This window comes from Chenopodium album, chromosome 3, assembly GCF_948465745.1.
Source record: "Chenopodium album chromosome 3, dcCheAlbu1.1, whole genome shotgun sequence".
NCBI lineage: Eukaryota > Viridiplantae > Streptophyta > Magnoliopsida > Caryophyllales > Amaranthaceae > Chenopodium > Chenopodium album.
Genome location: NC_137836.1, coordinates 16,593,414 through 16,606,450, shown reverse-complemented (window position 1 = coordinate 16,606,450; position 13,037 = coordinate 16,593,414). Strand labels below are relative to the sequence as shown.

Below are 13,037 nucleotides of genomic sequence, written 5' to 3'. Positions count from 1 at the left end.
GGGCCCGATCGGGCGGCCCTTCGCCCGATCGGGCGCGTGTTTTCCTAGAGTCTGATTAGTTTAGTTTTAATTCGTGTTTTAGGAAAGGTTTAAATACGATTTGTACGGAATTATTAGTTACCTCTTTTCTTAGACTTTCTCTCTCTACTTAGTATTTTTCTCTCTCTTAAATTCTCTCTAAACTTTTGTTCTTAATTCCTTCATTAATTCCATATTTACTTTGGTATAATTTCTTCCCTTTTTAATTTCAGCTATTTTAATTGTTGTCTTGTTTATGCTTTTAATTATTTATTTGATTGATTTAGTTATGATGATTAGTGAGTAGTTTAATTCTAGGGTTTATGGGGATCCATAATTAATATGAAGGGATAGTTTGTTATTATTGATTGTTGATATTGTATGATTATTTCCTATTGAATTGTTTTAATTCTTTGCAATTAGATTATGAATCGAGCAGATGTAATTTGATTGTGAATGTTTAGCAATATTGAATTAATAAATCGAGCAGATGTTGATTTAATATTAAAGGCTATTTTTAATAGGAACTTAGGTCTAGTAAATTGCGAGAGCCTGTTAGATCTATGTTGATTAATAAATTACGAGAGCCTGCTAATCATGTTATCTATGCATTGTTAATTATTAATTACTTCGTTCTATCCCGGAATATTAATTATTGGTGAACCTGTGTCCCTAGGTTTCCTTATTATTGATTCTTTTCTCCCTAAACTTATTCTTCGTAGTATAGAATTCTTACCTCAAAATATTGGTTACTTAGATAATTTAGAGTATAATAATTAATTAGAATTAAAAAGACTTGTTTCCCTGTGGAGTTCGACCCTACTTCCCTATCTACTGTAGTTAGTGATTTAGGTAATTATTTTTTATTAGGGGATACGACTTTACCCTGTCAAAATTTGGCGCCGTTGCCGGGGAAACGGTTTTATTTTTATTTTCTGATTATATTTTTGTAGTCTAGATTATCCCCCCTTTTGCCTCAGAGAACATTAGTTCTTTGAGGCAAATCTCATATTTGTCTTTAGTTCTTTGTTTATGCCCAGGTGTTCTAGATCAGGTGACATCCCTTTTGATCCTGAGATCGAGCGTTCTTTTCATAGGCAAAGGAGACTCTATAGACAAATTCTGGCGGGTTCCGAGGAGGACAACGATCGAAGAGATCCTCCCCCTGATTCTAGTGATATAGATATTCCTTCAGAATCAGAGATGACGGCCCAGAAGAAACTAAGTGATTATTCGCAACCGAAGCTCACAGATTTCCTGCACCTTACTCCCACTCCGGCTCTAGATGGAGTTCAATTTGAGATCAAGCCCCAATTTATCACTATGATAGAAAGGAAGCAGTTCAGCGGAGCTAAGGGTGAAGATCCCAATCTTCACATCGCAGATTTCTGCCAATATTGTAACACCATTAGACAAGCCGGGGTCACGCAAGACCAAATCAGGGAGATTCTTTTTCCCTTTTCATTATGTGGCAAAGCAAAATTATGGTTTAATGGTTTGAATAGAATTGCACTTGGTATTACTGACTGGGAAACTCTTGCTTTGAATTTCTATAATAAATATTATCCTGCAGAGAGAACAGCGGTGCTAAGAAGTGCTATTCAGAACTTCGCTCAAGAGGCCGATGAAACATTATATGAGGCTTGGGAGAGGTTCAAGGATCTACAGAGAGAGTGCCCCCACCACAATCTAGCACAATGACAATTGATCCAAGCATTTTATAATGGACTTGGAAATTCTTCTAGATCAGTACTAGATTCGGCAGCTAGTGGGAGGTTTATGAATTTAAATGTGGATGATGCAGGACAGGTTATCGAAGACATGGAAATACACAATTCCCAATATGGGAATCCGAGGGGGTTTGCAAATAAGGGAAAACATAATGTCGATTCCGTATCCTTTTTGCAAGCTCAATTAACATCTATTTGTTAAAAATTAGATAATCTTACTGCTGCTCCTAACTCTGTAGCTAATGTTTCTGTTTTTGCTAACCATGAAGCTTTTTGTGAAAATTGTGGAATTGTAGGTCATTGGGAGCAAGATTGTAGGAGCTCTATGGAACAAGTTAATGCCTTTCAAACCTATAGGAAAAATAACCCCTATTCCAATTCCTACAATGCCGGTTATAAAAATCATCCTTATCTTTCATACCGGAATACCAATGTACAAAACCCTCCACCTCCACAACAACCAACAGCAAACACCACCACAGCAAAAATATTACCATCCTAATGCCGGCCAGAAAAGCCAAGCATCACCCTCATCATCTTCCGACCCTGCCATGACAGAAATTAGAGCAATGCTTGCCAATATGCAAAAGCATATGGAGAGTAGGGATGCGCAAATTGATTCTATTCTAGCCCATAATAAAATCATGGACAATCAAATTGCACAACTTTCATCTACCCTACAATCCCGTCAGTAGGGTGCTCTACCATCACAACCTATCCATCCTACAGATTATGCTAATGCAATCACTCTAAGGAGTGGTTCACATTATGATGGACCTCCTATGCCAAAGGAAGATGGACCAGTTCCTGATCTAGATTCCTCTATACCAAACAGTAATCCTGCTAGCCCTGCAGGGCTACAAATAGATACTAACCCTACTAATGTTTCTGTGCAGGGTAAATTGCAGGATAAGGGAGGAGATGTGCAGAGCCCAGTTATCAAGCTTCCATTCCCTAATAGACAACTGAAGAGTAAGCTTGATAAACAATTCGGTAAGTTTTTAGAGGTTGTGAAAAACCTGCAGGTAACAATCCCTTTCACTGATTTAATCACTCAAGTACCTACCTATGCTAAATTCATTAAAGACATTCTGACTAGGAAAAGGGCCTTTAATGAAGTAGAAACTGTAGCTTTCACAGAGGAGTGTAGCGCTTATTTGCAAAATAAATCCCCTCCTAAATTAAAGGATCCCGGTAGTTTTTCTATCCCTTGTCACATTGGGAATGTTTTTATTGATAAAGCTTTGTGTGATTTGGGTGCTAGTGTCAGTGTCATGCCATCATCTATCTGCGCTAAATTAAATATGGGAGAATTAAAAATTACTAATATAACTTTGCAAATGGCAGATCGTTCGGTAAATATCCCTTAGGTATTTTAGAGGACGTACCTGTCAGAGTTGGTAAATTTTTTATTCCGGTTGATTTTGTTGTTTTAGATATGGCAGAGGACACACAAATACCCATTATATTAGGTAGGCCTTTCCTCCACACTGCAGGAGCGATTATTGATGTGAAAAATGGTAAACTAACCCTTTCTGTAGGTGACGATAATGTTACCTTTAATTTAGGGAAGGTTTTGAAAGGGCCTATGTTAGAGGAAAATTGTTGCTTCATTGATACAATTGATATAATGGACGATATTTGTGTTGACAGCTTGCCACAGGTTCTTGCGAAGGATCCCTTAGAGGAAGTTCTCTACGGGAATTTATCTAGCGACAATGCAAGCATTTGGGGTAATGAGATACAGGATATTGAAAAGGCTCTTTCCTTAGAAGAGTTAAGCCCCAAGGAGACAATGAAGGTAGTGAATTTAGTTCAGGAATCAAAACCTGCAGAGGTCAAGAAACCTGAGCTAAAACCTCTCCCTTCTCATTTGAAATATGTTTTTCTTGATGAACAGGAACTACACCCCGTGATCATCAGTACTGCACTCACTGACCTATAATCTTCCCAACTTCTAGGGGTTCTCAAAACCCATAAGAAGGCTATAGGGTACAGTATTGATGATCTCAAGGGTATTAGCCCTGATTTTTGCATGCACAAGATTCATCTAGAGGAAAATTACAAGCCCTGCATTCAACCCCAACGAAGATTAAATCCCAACATGCAAGAAGTAGTCAAGAAGGAGGTGATGAAATTACTTGATGCAGGTATTATCTATCCTATCTTTGACTCCAAGTGGGTAAGTCCTGTGCAGGTAGTACCGAAGAAGGGTGGGATGACTGTGATAACAAATGAAAAGAATGAATTAATTCCCACTAGAACTGTAACAGGGTGGCGTATGTGCATAGACTATCGTAGATTAAATATCGCCACTAAAAAGGATCACTTCCCTCTTCCCTTTATTGATCAAATGCTTGAGAGGTTAGCCAATCACAAATTCTTTTGCTACTTGGACGGGTATTCGGGATTTTTCCAAATTTCGATTCACCCTGAAGATCAGGAAAAGACTACCTTTACATGCCCTTATGACACTTTTGCATATCGTAGAATGCCCTTTGGTTTATGTAATGCACCTGCTACCTTTCAACGTTGCATGATGAGCATTTTTTCTGATTTCATAGAGTTTATTATGGAGGTCTTTATGGATGATTTTAGCGTATACGGTTCTTCATTTGATTCATGTCTAATTAACCTCGCTAAAATTTTGAAAAGATGTGAAGAGTGCAACTTAGTACTTAATTGGGAGAAATGTCACTTTATGGTGACAGAGGGAGTAGTCCTTGGCCATATTATATCTGATAAGGGCATACAAGTAGACAAAGCTAAAATATCAGTGATTGAGCAATTACCTCCCCCAGTCAATGTTAAGGGAGTTAGAAGCTTCTTGGGTCATGCGGGGTTTTATCGCCGCTTTATCAAAGATTTTTCTAAAATTGCTAAACCACTAACACAGCTTTTGCTCAAGGATGCCCCATTTATTTTTACTGACGAGTGTCTTGAGGCTTTTAACAGGATTAAGCAGGCTTTGATATCGGCACCCATCATATGTGCTCCCGATTGGAACCTTCCTTTCGAAATCATGTGTGATGCAAGTGACTTTGCACTAGGAGCCGTGCTCGGACAAAGGAAGGACAAGGTTTTGCATGCTATTTATTATGCTAGCAAAACCTTGGATGAAGCCCAAGTCAACTATGCCACCACAGAAAAGGAGTTTCTTGCTGTTATTTATGCTTTAGAAAAATTTAGATCATATCTAGTTGGTTCTAAAGTTATTGTTTTTACTGATCATGCAGCATTGAAATACTTGATAGCCAAGGCGGAATCAAAGCCAAGGCTACTCCGGTGGGTTCTCTTGCTCCAAGATTTCAACATAGAAATAAAAGATAAAAAGGGAGCAGAGAACGTAGTGGCAGACCACTTGTCACGTATCAGGTATGATGAGGGTAAGGATTCCTTACCTATATATGACTCTTTCCCTGATGACAACCTGTATGCAGTTGTAGAGCATCACCCTTGGTATGCTGATTTTGCTAATTATATAGTGGGTGGTACTCTGCCTCCTGACGTGTCCTACCAACAGAAAAAGAAATTCCTTTATGATGTTAAACATTATTTTTGGGATGATCCTTTTTTGTTTCGTGAGTGTGCAGATGGATTATTTCGCAGGTGTGTTCCCGAATGGGAGGTTCACGGCGTCCTTACCAGTTGTCATACTTCACCCTATGGTGGACATCATGGCCCCACTAAAACGGTGGCTAAGATCAATGAGTCAGGCTTCTTTTGGCCTACTATGTTTAAAGATGCTAACACTTTTGTGCAGGCTTGTGACTCTTGCCAGAGGACTGGCAACATTTCGCGGAGGCATAAGATGCCCCAAACTGGGATTCTCGAAGTTGAAATATTTGATGTTTGGGGTATCGATTATATGGGGCCGTTCCCATCTTCCAATGGGAATTGTTACATACTTGTAGTCGTTGATTATGTGTCCAAGTGGGTAGAAGCCATAGCTTCACCAACAAACGATTCTAAGGTAGTCATCAAGCTCTTCAAGAAGATCATATTTCCCAGGTTTGGTGTTCCACGAGCTATTATTAGTGATGGGGGTACCCACTTCCATGAAAAACAATTGGATAACCTCCTTAAGAAGTATGGCGTATATCATCGAACAGGGCTTAGTTACCACCCTAAAACTAGTGGTCAAGTTGAGGTCTCTAATAGAGAAATCAAGGCGATCCTAGAAAAGGTAGTAGCCAAGTCAAGGAAAGATTGGAGCATGAAGCTTGATGACACACTTTGGGCATACCGAACAACATTTAAGACACCGATTGGTACTTCACCTTATAGATTGGTTTATGGTAAGGCATGTCATCTTCCCGTAGAATTGGAGTACAAAGCCTTTTGGGCGATCAAAGAGCTTAATATGGATTCTAAGGCCGCGGGTAAGAAGAGACTTCTTCAACTCAATGAGTTGGATGAGTTTAGATTGTCAGCATATGATAGTGCGCGGATCTACAAGGAGAAGACCAAGAAGTGGCATGACAAGAGGATCTTACCAAGAGAGTTCGCACCGGGTGATAAGGTTCTTCTCTTTAATTCTAGATTGAAGATTTTCCCAGGAAAGTTAAAGTCTAGGTGGTCCGGTCCCTTCACTGTCACAAAGGTGAACAAATTTGGTTCGGTGGAGTTGGTGAATGACAAAGGTGAAGAGTTCAAGGTAAATGGCCAAAGGTTGAAAGTGTATCATGAAGGTGCTACCATTAGAGATGTAGAGGAGACTCTCCTAACTCCACTTACAACATGAGCTTCAAGGTGGTAGGAAGGTCGTGCGGGACCTAGATAAACCAGCGCTTTGCGGGAGGCAACCCGTATTTCATGCTTTCTAGACTAGTTTTTCCTTTTTCCTTATTTTTGTTTTTTTTAGAGAGGCAAGGAGAGTGATATTTCACCAGTTTTATGTGTTGTTGTACAGGTATGAATTTGACAGGTATAAAGACTTAGAAAAAATTTGAAGAAGAAAAGAAATCGGAGAAAAAGGGCTGCTCGGGCCCGATCAAGCGAGGCTCGCCCGATCGGGCGCGCAAGCAACCCAGAAATCAGCAGCAAATTCGCCCAATCGGGCGCGCAAGCATGCTAACAATCGGAACCATTTTCGCCCAATCGGGCGAAACAGCCCGATCGGGCGCGCAAGCAAGGTTGAATTCAGAGACTATTTTCGCCCGATCGGGCGAAGCTTGCCCGATCGTGCGCTTTTTTTTGGAAAATCGAGTGAAAAGGAAAAGATATGTCGGGCGAAGCTCGCCCGATCGGGCGAGCAAATGGCGAAAATTTTGTTCGCGTTCGCGCCCGATCGGGCGGAGCTCGCCCAATCGGGCGCGCAACTTGAGTTCTGGAATTTCCCGCTTTCGCCCGATCGGGCGAGGCTCGCCCGATCGGGCGCGCCATCAGTCCGTCCCTCTTTTATTTTCTTTTCTCTTCTTTCTTTCCTCACTTTCTCCTTATTTCATCTTCTTCATTTCACTTTCTCCCTCTAAAACCTCCATTTTCAACCCTTCAACTTACACTTCAATCCAAGATCTCCTCCAATTCTTCCATCCAAACTCATAAATTCTTACATATTCCATCTCCCCTCATCCTCCTCTACAATCTACACTAATTTTCCCCCATTTTCTCTCAAATTTTCTCAAACCCTAAGAGAGAGAAACCTCAAATTTGCCACTATTTTACAAAGCAATGGCCTCAAAGCGTTCAAGGAACCAAAGGGGTGAGAGCTCAAGTGCACCACAACCAACAATCAACCCGGATCTTCAAATTCCGGGATGGGAGGAGGTTGTCATCACCTCGGAGGAGCAACGGGTTAGGATGGTCAACCTCATCGATCGTCAGGTAATCTCTACCCGTTTTATTCATCATCCCACATTAGCTAGGTTAGGCCTTGATAAATATGTGGAAAAATTGTTCAAGGGTATAGGCATGAGTGGTTTTTTTCAAATGTTCCATGATACATATGATTATTTAACATTGGAATTTATCTCAAGTTTTAATGTTATTAAAATGAACGCACTAATCACTCATGTACAATTCCGATTATTAAACAACGATGTGAGACTAACTCTAAAAGAATTTGGAAAGTTGTTTGATTTAAAATCGGATAAACCTATTGAGCCCTCTCAAGACCACACCGCCGTGGTCTATAAGAGGTTAACTGGGGAGGATTTAGTGAACCTCCAACATGCCAAAGGGACGTGGATTCAACATCCCGTCCCAAAGCTTTGGCAAAGATTTGTCGGCCTCACTATTTTTGGGAGGCATGAACCGGCAAATGTTCGGAGAGATGAATTGGAACTATTGGCATCCTATATAATTCCTAATGCTGAAAAATTAAACATACCCCATAGGATAGCCAATCACTTCCAAAGGGCGGCCAATGCGGCCGAGGCTAGTAGGTCTAGAGCACCTATTTACTTTGGGGGGTTATGTTGAGTCACTTAAGGTTTTGAGTGATGACAAACAACTGACTAGCTGGTTCTTGTTGGTTTTATATCATATCAACTGACATTTTGAACAGGAACATCTATCCCAAGTACTTGAGGCAATATGAAGTCCTTTTGAATCAAAGCATTCAAGAAATATGTATCAGAATGTTCTATCAAGGAAGGCCGTCAAGACTTGAAGATTATGAAGTCTCTCAGATTAGGATAGTTGATCTTTGTAGTCTTTATAATGTTAAGTGTGCATGGATGTTTGTACGTGAGCTATCTGTATCCCTTACTTAGAATATTTAGTGTTGTAGAGATCAGGAAAAGTTGACCTGATCTCTAGGACACTAACAGGTTAGGAAACAGCTGCTTCGTAGCTTGTTTCATGAACCTGGACATTAGTTCAGTAAATATTTTCTGGAATATATATTTCCTATCCTTAGAGAATACTTACTAAACTAATTGATTCAGTTTATGCAGAGTTGGAGATGAATTATTTCGCATATAACTTAGAATATATTATTCTACCCATTTATGGAAAGTAGAATAATATCTTAGAATATCTCTTATTTACAAAATAAAAGATATTCTATTTACCTAAGTTATGATCTGAAAAGATCACGAAAGAATTCATCTCCCAACCTTATAAAAGCATAAACTCGATCAAAATTTCGAGTGAGCTTTTCTGAAAAACTTCTCTATCTTTGAAAGCTCGAAATACACTCTAAGGGAAATAGTTAGTTCATCTCTTACAAACTATTTATGCACACAGTAAGAATTGTTTTGTAATTATCTCTTGTAAGCTTTGAGTGAAAGCATTTAGAGGGAAACAAAGGGTTTGTATTGAATCACTAAGAGGTTAGTGATTGGGTAGCATTTACGAGTGTGAGTGCAAGTGCTTGTGAGTTCAAGTGCGAAGTGACACCTAGAGTTAGGTGTGGGGATCACGAGTGTGATCATTTGTAATTGCTTTTGTTTTTCAGAGTTGATTAATAAAAGTAATTAGGGTAGTGGAGGACGTAGGCTCAGAGTTGAGCTGAACCTCGTTAAATCTTTGTGTTGATTATTTATTGAATTTTCTGTTTTCGCTGCAGGACCAGTTCATCACCTGGTCCCCCTACATAAATAGAGAAGAAAATCCAATAATTCTTAACACTGCCCTGTACTCAATTCAACCCCCCCCCCTTCTTGAGTACCAGCTGCACTTTCAATTGGTATCAGAGCCTCGGCTTCTTGTAAGGGTAACACCTAGAGAAGTAGATCATGAGTACTCAGGAAATGAATGCTATGGGATATGACAACAAGACACCAAAGTTCAATGGGAAGAACTATGCATGGTGGAAGAATAGAATCAAGAACATCATCATTGGCATTGATTATGAATGCTGGTTGGTTGTTAAGAATGGTCCCTTGACCATTGAGAAGTCTGATCTAGAAGGGAAGCTAGTCCCAAAGACTGAAGATGAATACATCTCCACTGATTACAAAAAGCTGGAGAAAAATGCTAAGGCTATGTCGATACTGCAACAGGCCATTGCTGAGAATGAGACAAACAGGATCTCAGCATGCACCACTGCCAAGGAGATCTGGGATACCCTTGAACTTGCCTTTGAGGGTACCAGTGAGGTAAAGAGGTCTAAAATTGATTTACTTATGTCAAAATATGAATCTTTTAATATGTTTAAGGATGAAGATATTAATACTTGTTTTGGTAGATTCATGACTATTGTAAATGATTTAAAATCTCTTGGTAAAAGCTTTACTGATGAAGATCTTGTTAGAAAGATTTTGAGAAGTTTGACAGGTGAATGGACTCCCAAGGTTACAGCCATTTATGAAGCAAAGGATCTTTCAATTCTTTCAGTTGAACAGTTGATAGGTTCCCTCATGACCCATGAAATGCTGGTTGGATCTAAGTCAGAGAAGGTACCAGCAAAAGGAATTGCTCTAAAGGGAACAGTCGAAGATGAGGATGATGAGATAGGAATGATGGCTAGAAGGTTTGAAAGAAGTTTCAGAAACCAGAAGGGAAAATTCATCAAGGGTAAGTTTAATAATGCATCAAATAAAAAATCTAACAACTTCTCTGCAACAGGAGGCTTTAAGTGTGGTGAGAAGGGACACCTTGTGAAGAATTGTCCTCAATGGAAGGACAACCAGTCCAAGGAAGCAGACAAGATGGCCTACAAAAAGGCCATGGTTGCTGCTGTCTGGGGAGATACAGACAGTGATGAAGAGGGAGATGATTCAAGTCAGTCAGATGTATGTATGACAGCAATACTGAATCAAAGTTCAGAAGAAGGTACCAGGAACAGCAGAGGAACCAGCTCAGATGTCCACTGCCTCATGGCAAAGAAGCACCCCTTGGATCAACATCAGGTAAACATTGATCAGATCAAAAAGGATATGCTCTTTTATGATAGAGAAAACTTGATGGAATGTGCTAGTAGTGCTTTAGATCAATGTTTAGAACTTGGAATTGCTTATCATGATTTTAAGAGAAAGTTTAAAGAAAAGTCTAAAGAATATGATATTGCTAATTCAAGTTGTGATTTGTTGGAAAGTGTCTGTGCTAACTTGAAGCAGGAAGTGGCTGAACTAGAGATTGCTTTAGATCAAAGCAAACTTGAAATTCAGAGAATAAAATCTGATATGGGTTTGTGTGATGACAGTGATGATGAATGTGAGAAACAGTTTACAAGTTGTGTCATTAACGTGCTTGATTATAGTGATGATGACTTGTACGACTTTGATAGTATAAAATCTAGGGCAAGTGCTCTAAATAGGTCTAAACTGTTAGAAGGATTCAACTTGTTAGTTTATGATGTAGAGAAACTATATAAAGCATATGTCCTAGTTAAGGACAGCAAAAGTACTGGTTCTGAAACTGTTTCTAGTAATATGCATGATGAATGTGAAGCTAAAATTTGTAGCTTGCAGGTTGAGTTAGCCCAGCTTAGAAAGACTAATTCATGTGATTCTGTAGTTTTGCATGATTCAAGTATTTCAAAATTGCAAGCTGAGCTTGAAAGAGCTAAGCTTGACTTTGAGATAGTTGTTGACCAGAATTTATCCCTGCATGAGAAAATGAACTTAAAGGACAGAGAGTTCATAGAATTTAAGAAGAGAATGGATAAAGTCCTCCAATCCCAGAACTCATTGAACCAGTTAACCTTAACTGCTGGAAACAGTGGTAGAAGGGGACTTGGTTATACTGGGAAGGGGAACAGGAGGAACTGGTCTCCCAGAGATACTACATGGTTACAGGAGTATAAGAAAGGTAAGTATGTCTTAGCAAAAGACATGCATGTGTGCTATCATTGTGGCAAGAATGGCCATAAGAAATATGAGTGTAAAGACAGGAAAAGTAGATTGGATAAAAATGAGAAAAATGTTAAACAGATTTGGGTTAGAAAAGACTTGCTTGAATCTGTTGTTGGAAAGGGACCCAAAAAGATTTGGGTTCCTAAAGCTAACGTTTGAATTTTTCCTGTGCAGGCTGAAGTGAGAGACAACACCTACTGGTATTTGGACAGTGGCTGCTCAAGACACATGTCAGGGGATAGGAAACAGTTTCTCTCACTTACAGCTCATGAAGGGGGAAAGGTGACTTTTGGTGATAACAGCAAAGGTACCATTCTTGGAATTGGTAAGGTTGGTAAGTCACTTTCCCATGCTATTAGTGATGTATATTATGTTGATGGTTTACAACATAATCTCTTGAGTATTTCACAATTATGTGATAAAGGTAATAAAGTTGAGTTCAAAGACAACCTTTGTCACATAGTGAATTTGCAAACAAATGAACTTGTCTGCCAGGGATTCAGACATGAAAACGTTTACATTACTTATTTAAACCAAATCCCTGAGAACAAGTCCATCTGTTTGAGTGCTGTTTCTGATAGGGACCAGTGGCTTTGGCATAAAAGGATGGGACATGTCAGCTTTAGACTTCTTAACAAACTCAGGTCTCAAGAATTGGTGATAGGCCTGCCTAACATCAAGTTTGAAGCAGATAGAGTTTGTGAAGAATGTGCTAAAGGGAAACAAGTCAAATCCTTTTTTAAGCCAAAGAAAACTATCAGTACCAGCAGACCTCTAGAACTTATCCATATTGATTTATGTGGACCCATGAGAGTCCAAAGTAGAAATGGTTCTAGATATGTGTGTGTCATTGTTGATGATTATTCCAGATACACATGGACTCTATTTCTGTCTTCTAAAGATGAAACTTTTGATGAGTTTATTGTATTAGTAAAGCAGGTTCAGAACAAGATCAATCATCAACTGGCTGCCATAAGATCTGATCATGGATCAGAGTTTGATAACTCTAGCTTCATAGAGTTCTGCAGGGAACATGGAGTTTCTCACAATTTCTCTGCCCCAAGAACTCCTCAACAAAATGGAGTAGTTGAGAGGAAGAACAGGACTTTGGAAGAAATGGCAAGAACAATGCTCATTGAGAGTTGTCTCCCCAAGTCTTTTTGGGCAGAAGCTGTAAATACAGCTTGTCACATGTTAAATAGGTTGATGTTAAGGCCTCAAATGAAGAAGACTCCATACGAACTTCTTAGAGGAAGGAAACCAAACATAGCATACTTCAGAACCTTTGGTTGTAAGTGTTATGTGCATAATAATGGTAAGAACAGCTTGGATAAATTTGATCCAAGAAGTGATGAAGCTGTTTTCCTTGGTTATTCTTCTCACAGTAAGGCATATAAAGTATTCAATAAGAAAACTTTGTGTGTTGAAGAAAGTGTTCATGTAGTCTTTGATGAATTTAATATGTGTTGTGAGAATGTGCAGGTTGATGACTTAGATGAGATAGGACTTTTATATTTTACAGGAGAATCAACTGATGTTTCCTTAG

General features: G+C 39.2%; 1 non-coding gene across 1 annotated transcript; it reads right to left on the bottom strand.

The window, feature by feature from the left end:
• Positions 1 to 1,602: 1,602 nt before the first annotated feature.
• LOC145626061 (small nucleolar RNA R71) lies at positions 1,603 to 1,709 on the bottom strand. The gene has a single exon (XR_014110932.1). It is a non-coding gene; the product is annotated as a small nucleolar RNA R71 (small nucleolar RNA).
• Between the last annotated feature and the right edge of the window lie 11,328 nt (positions 1,710 to 13,037).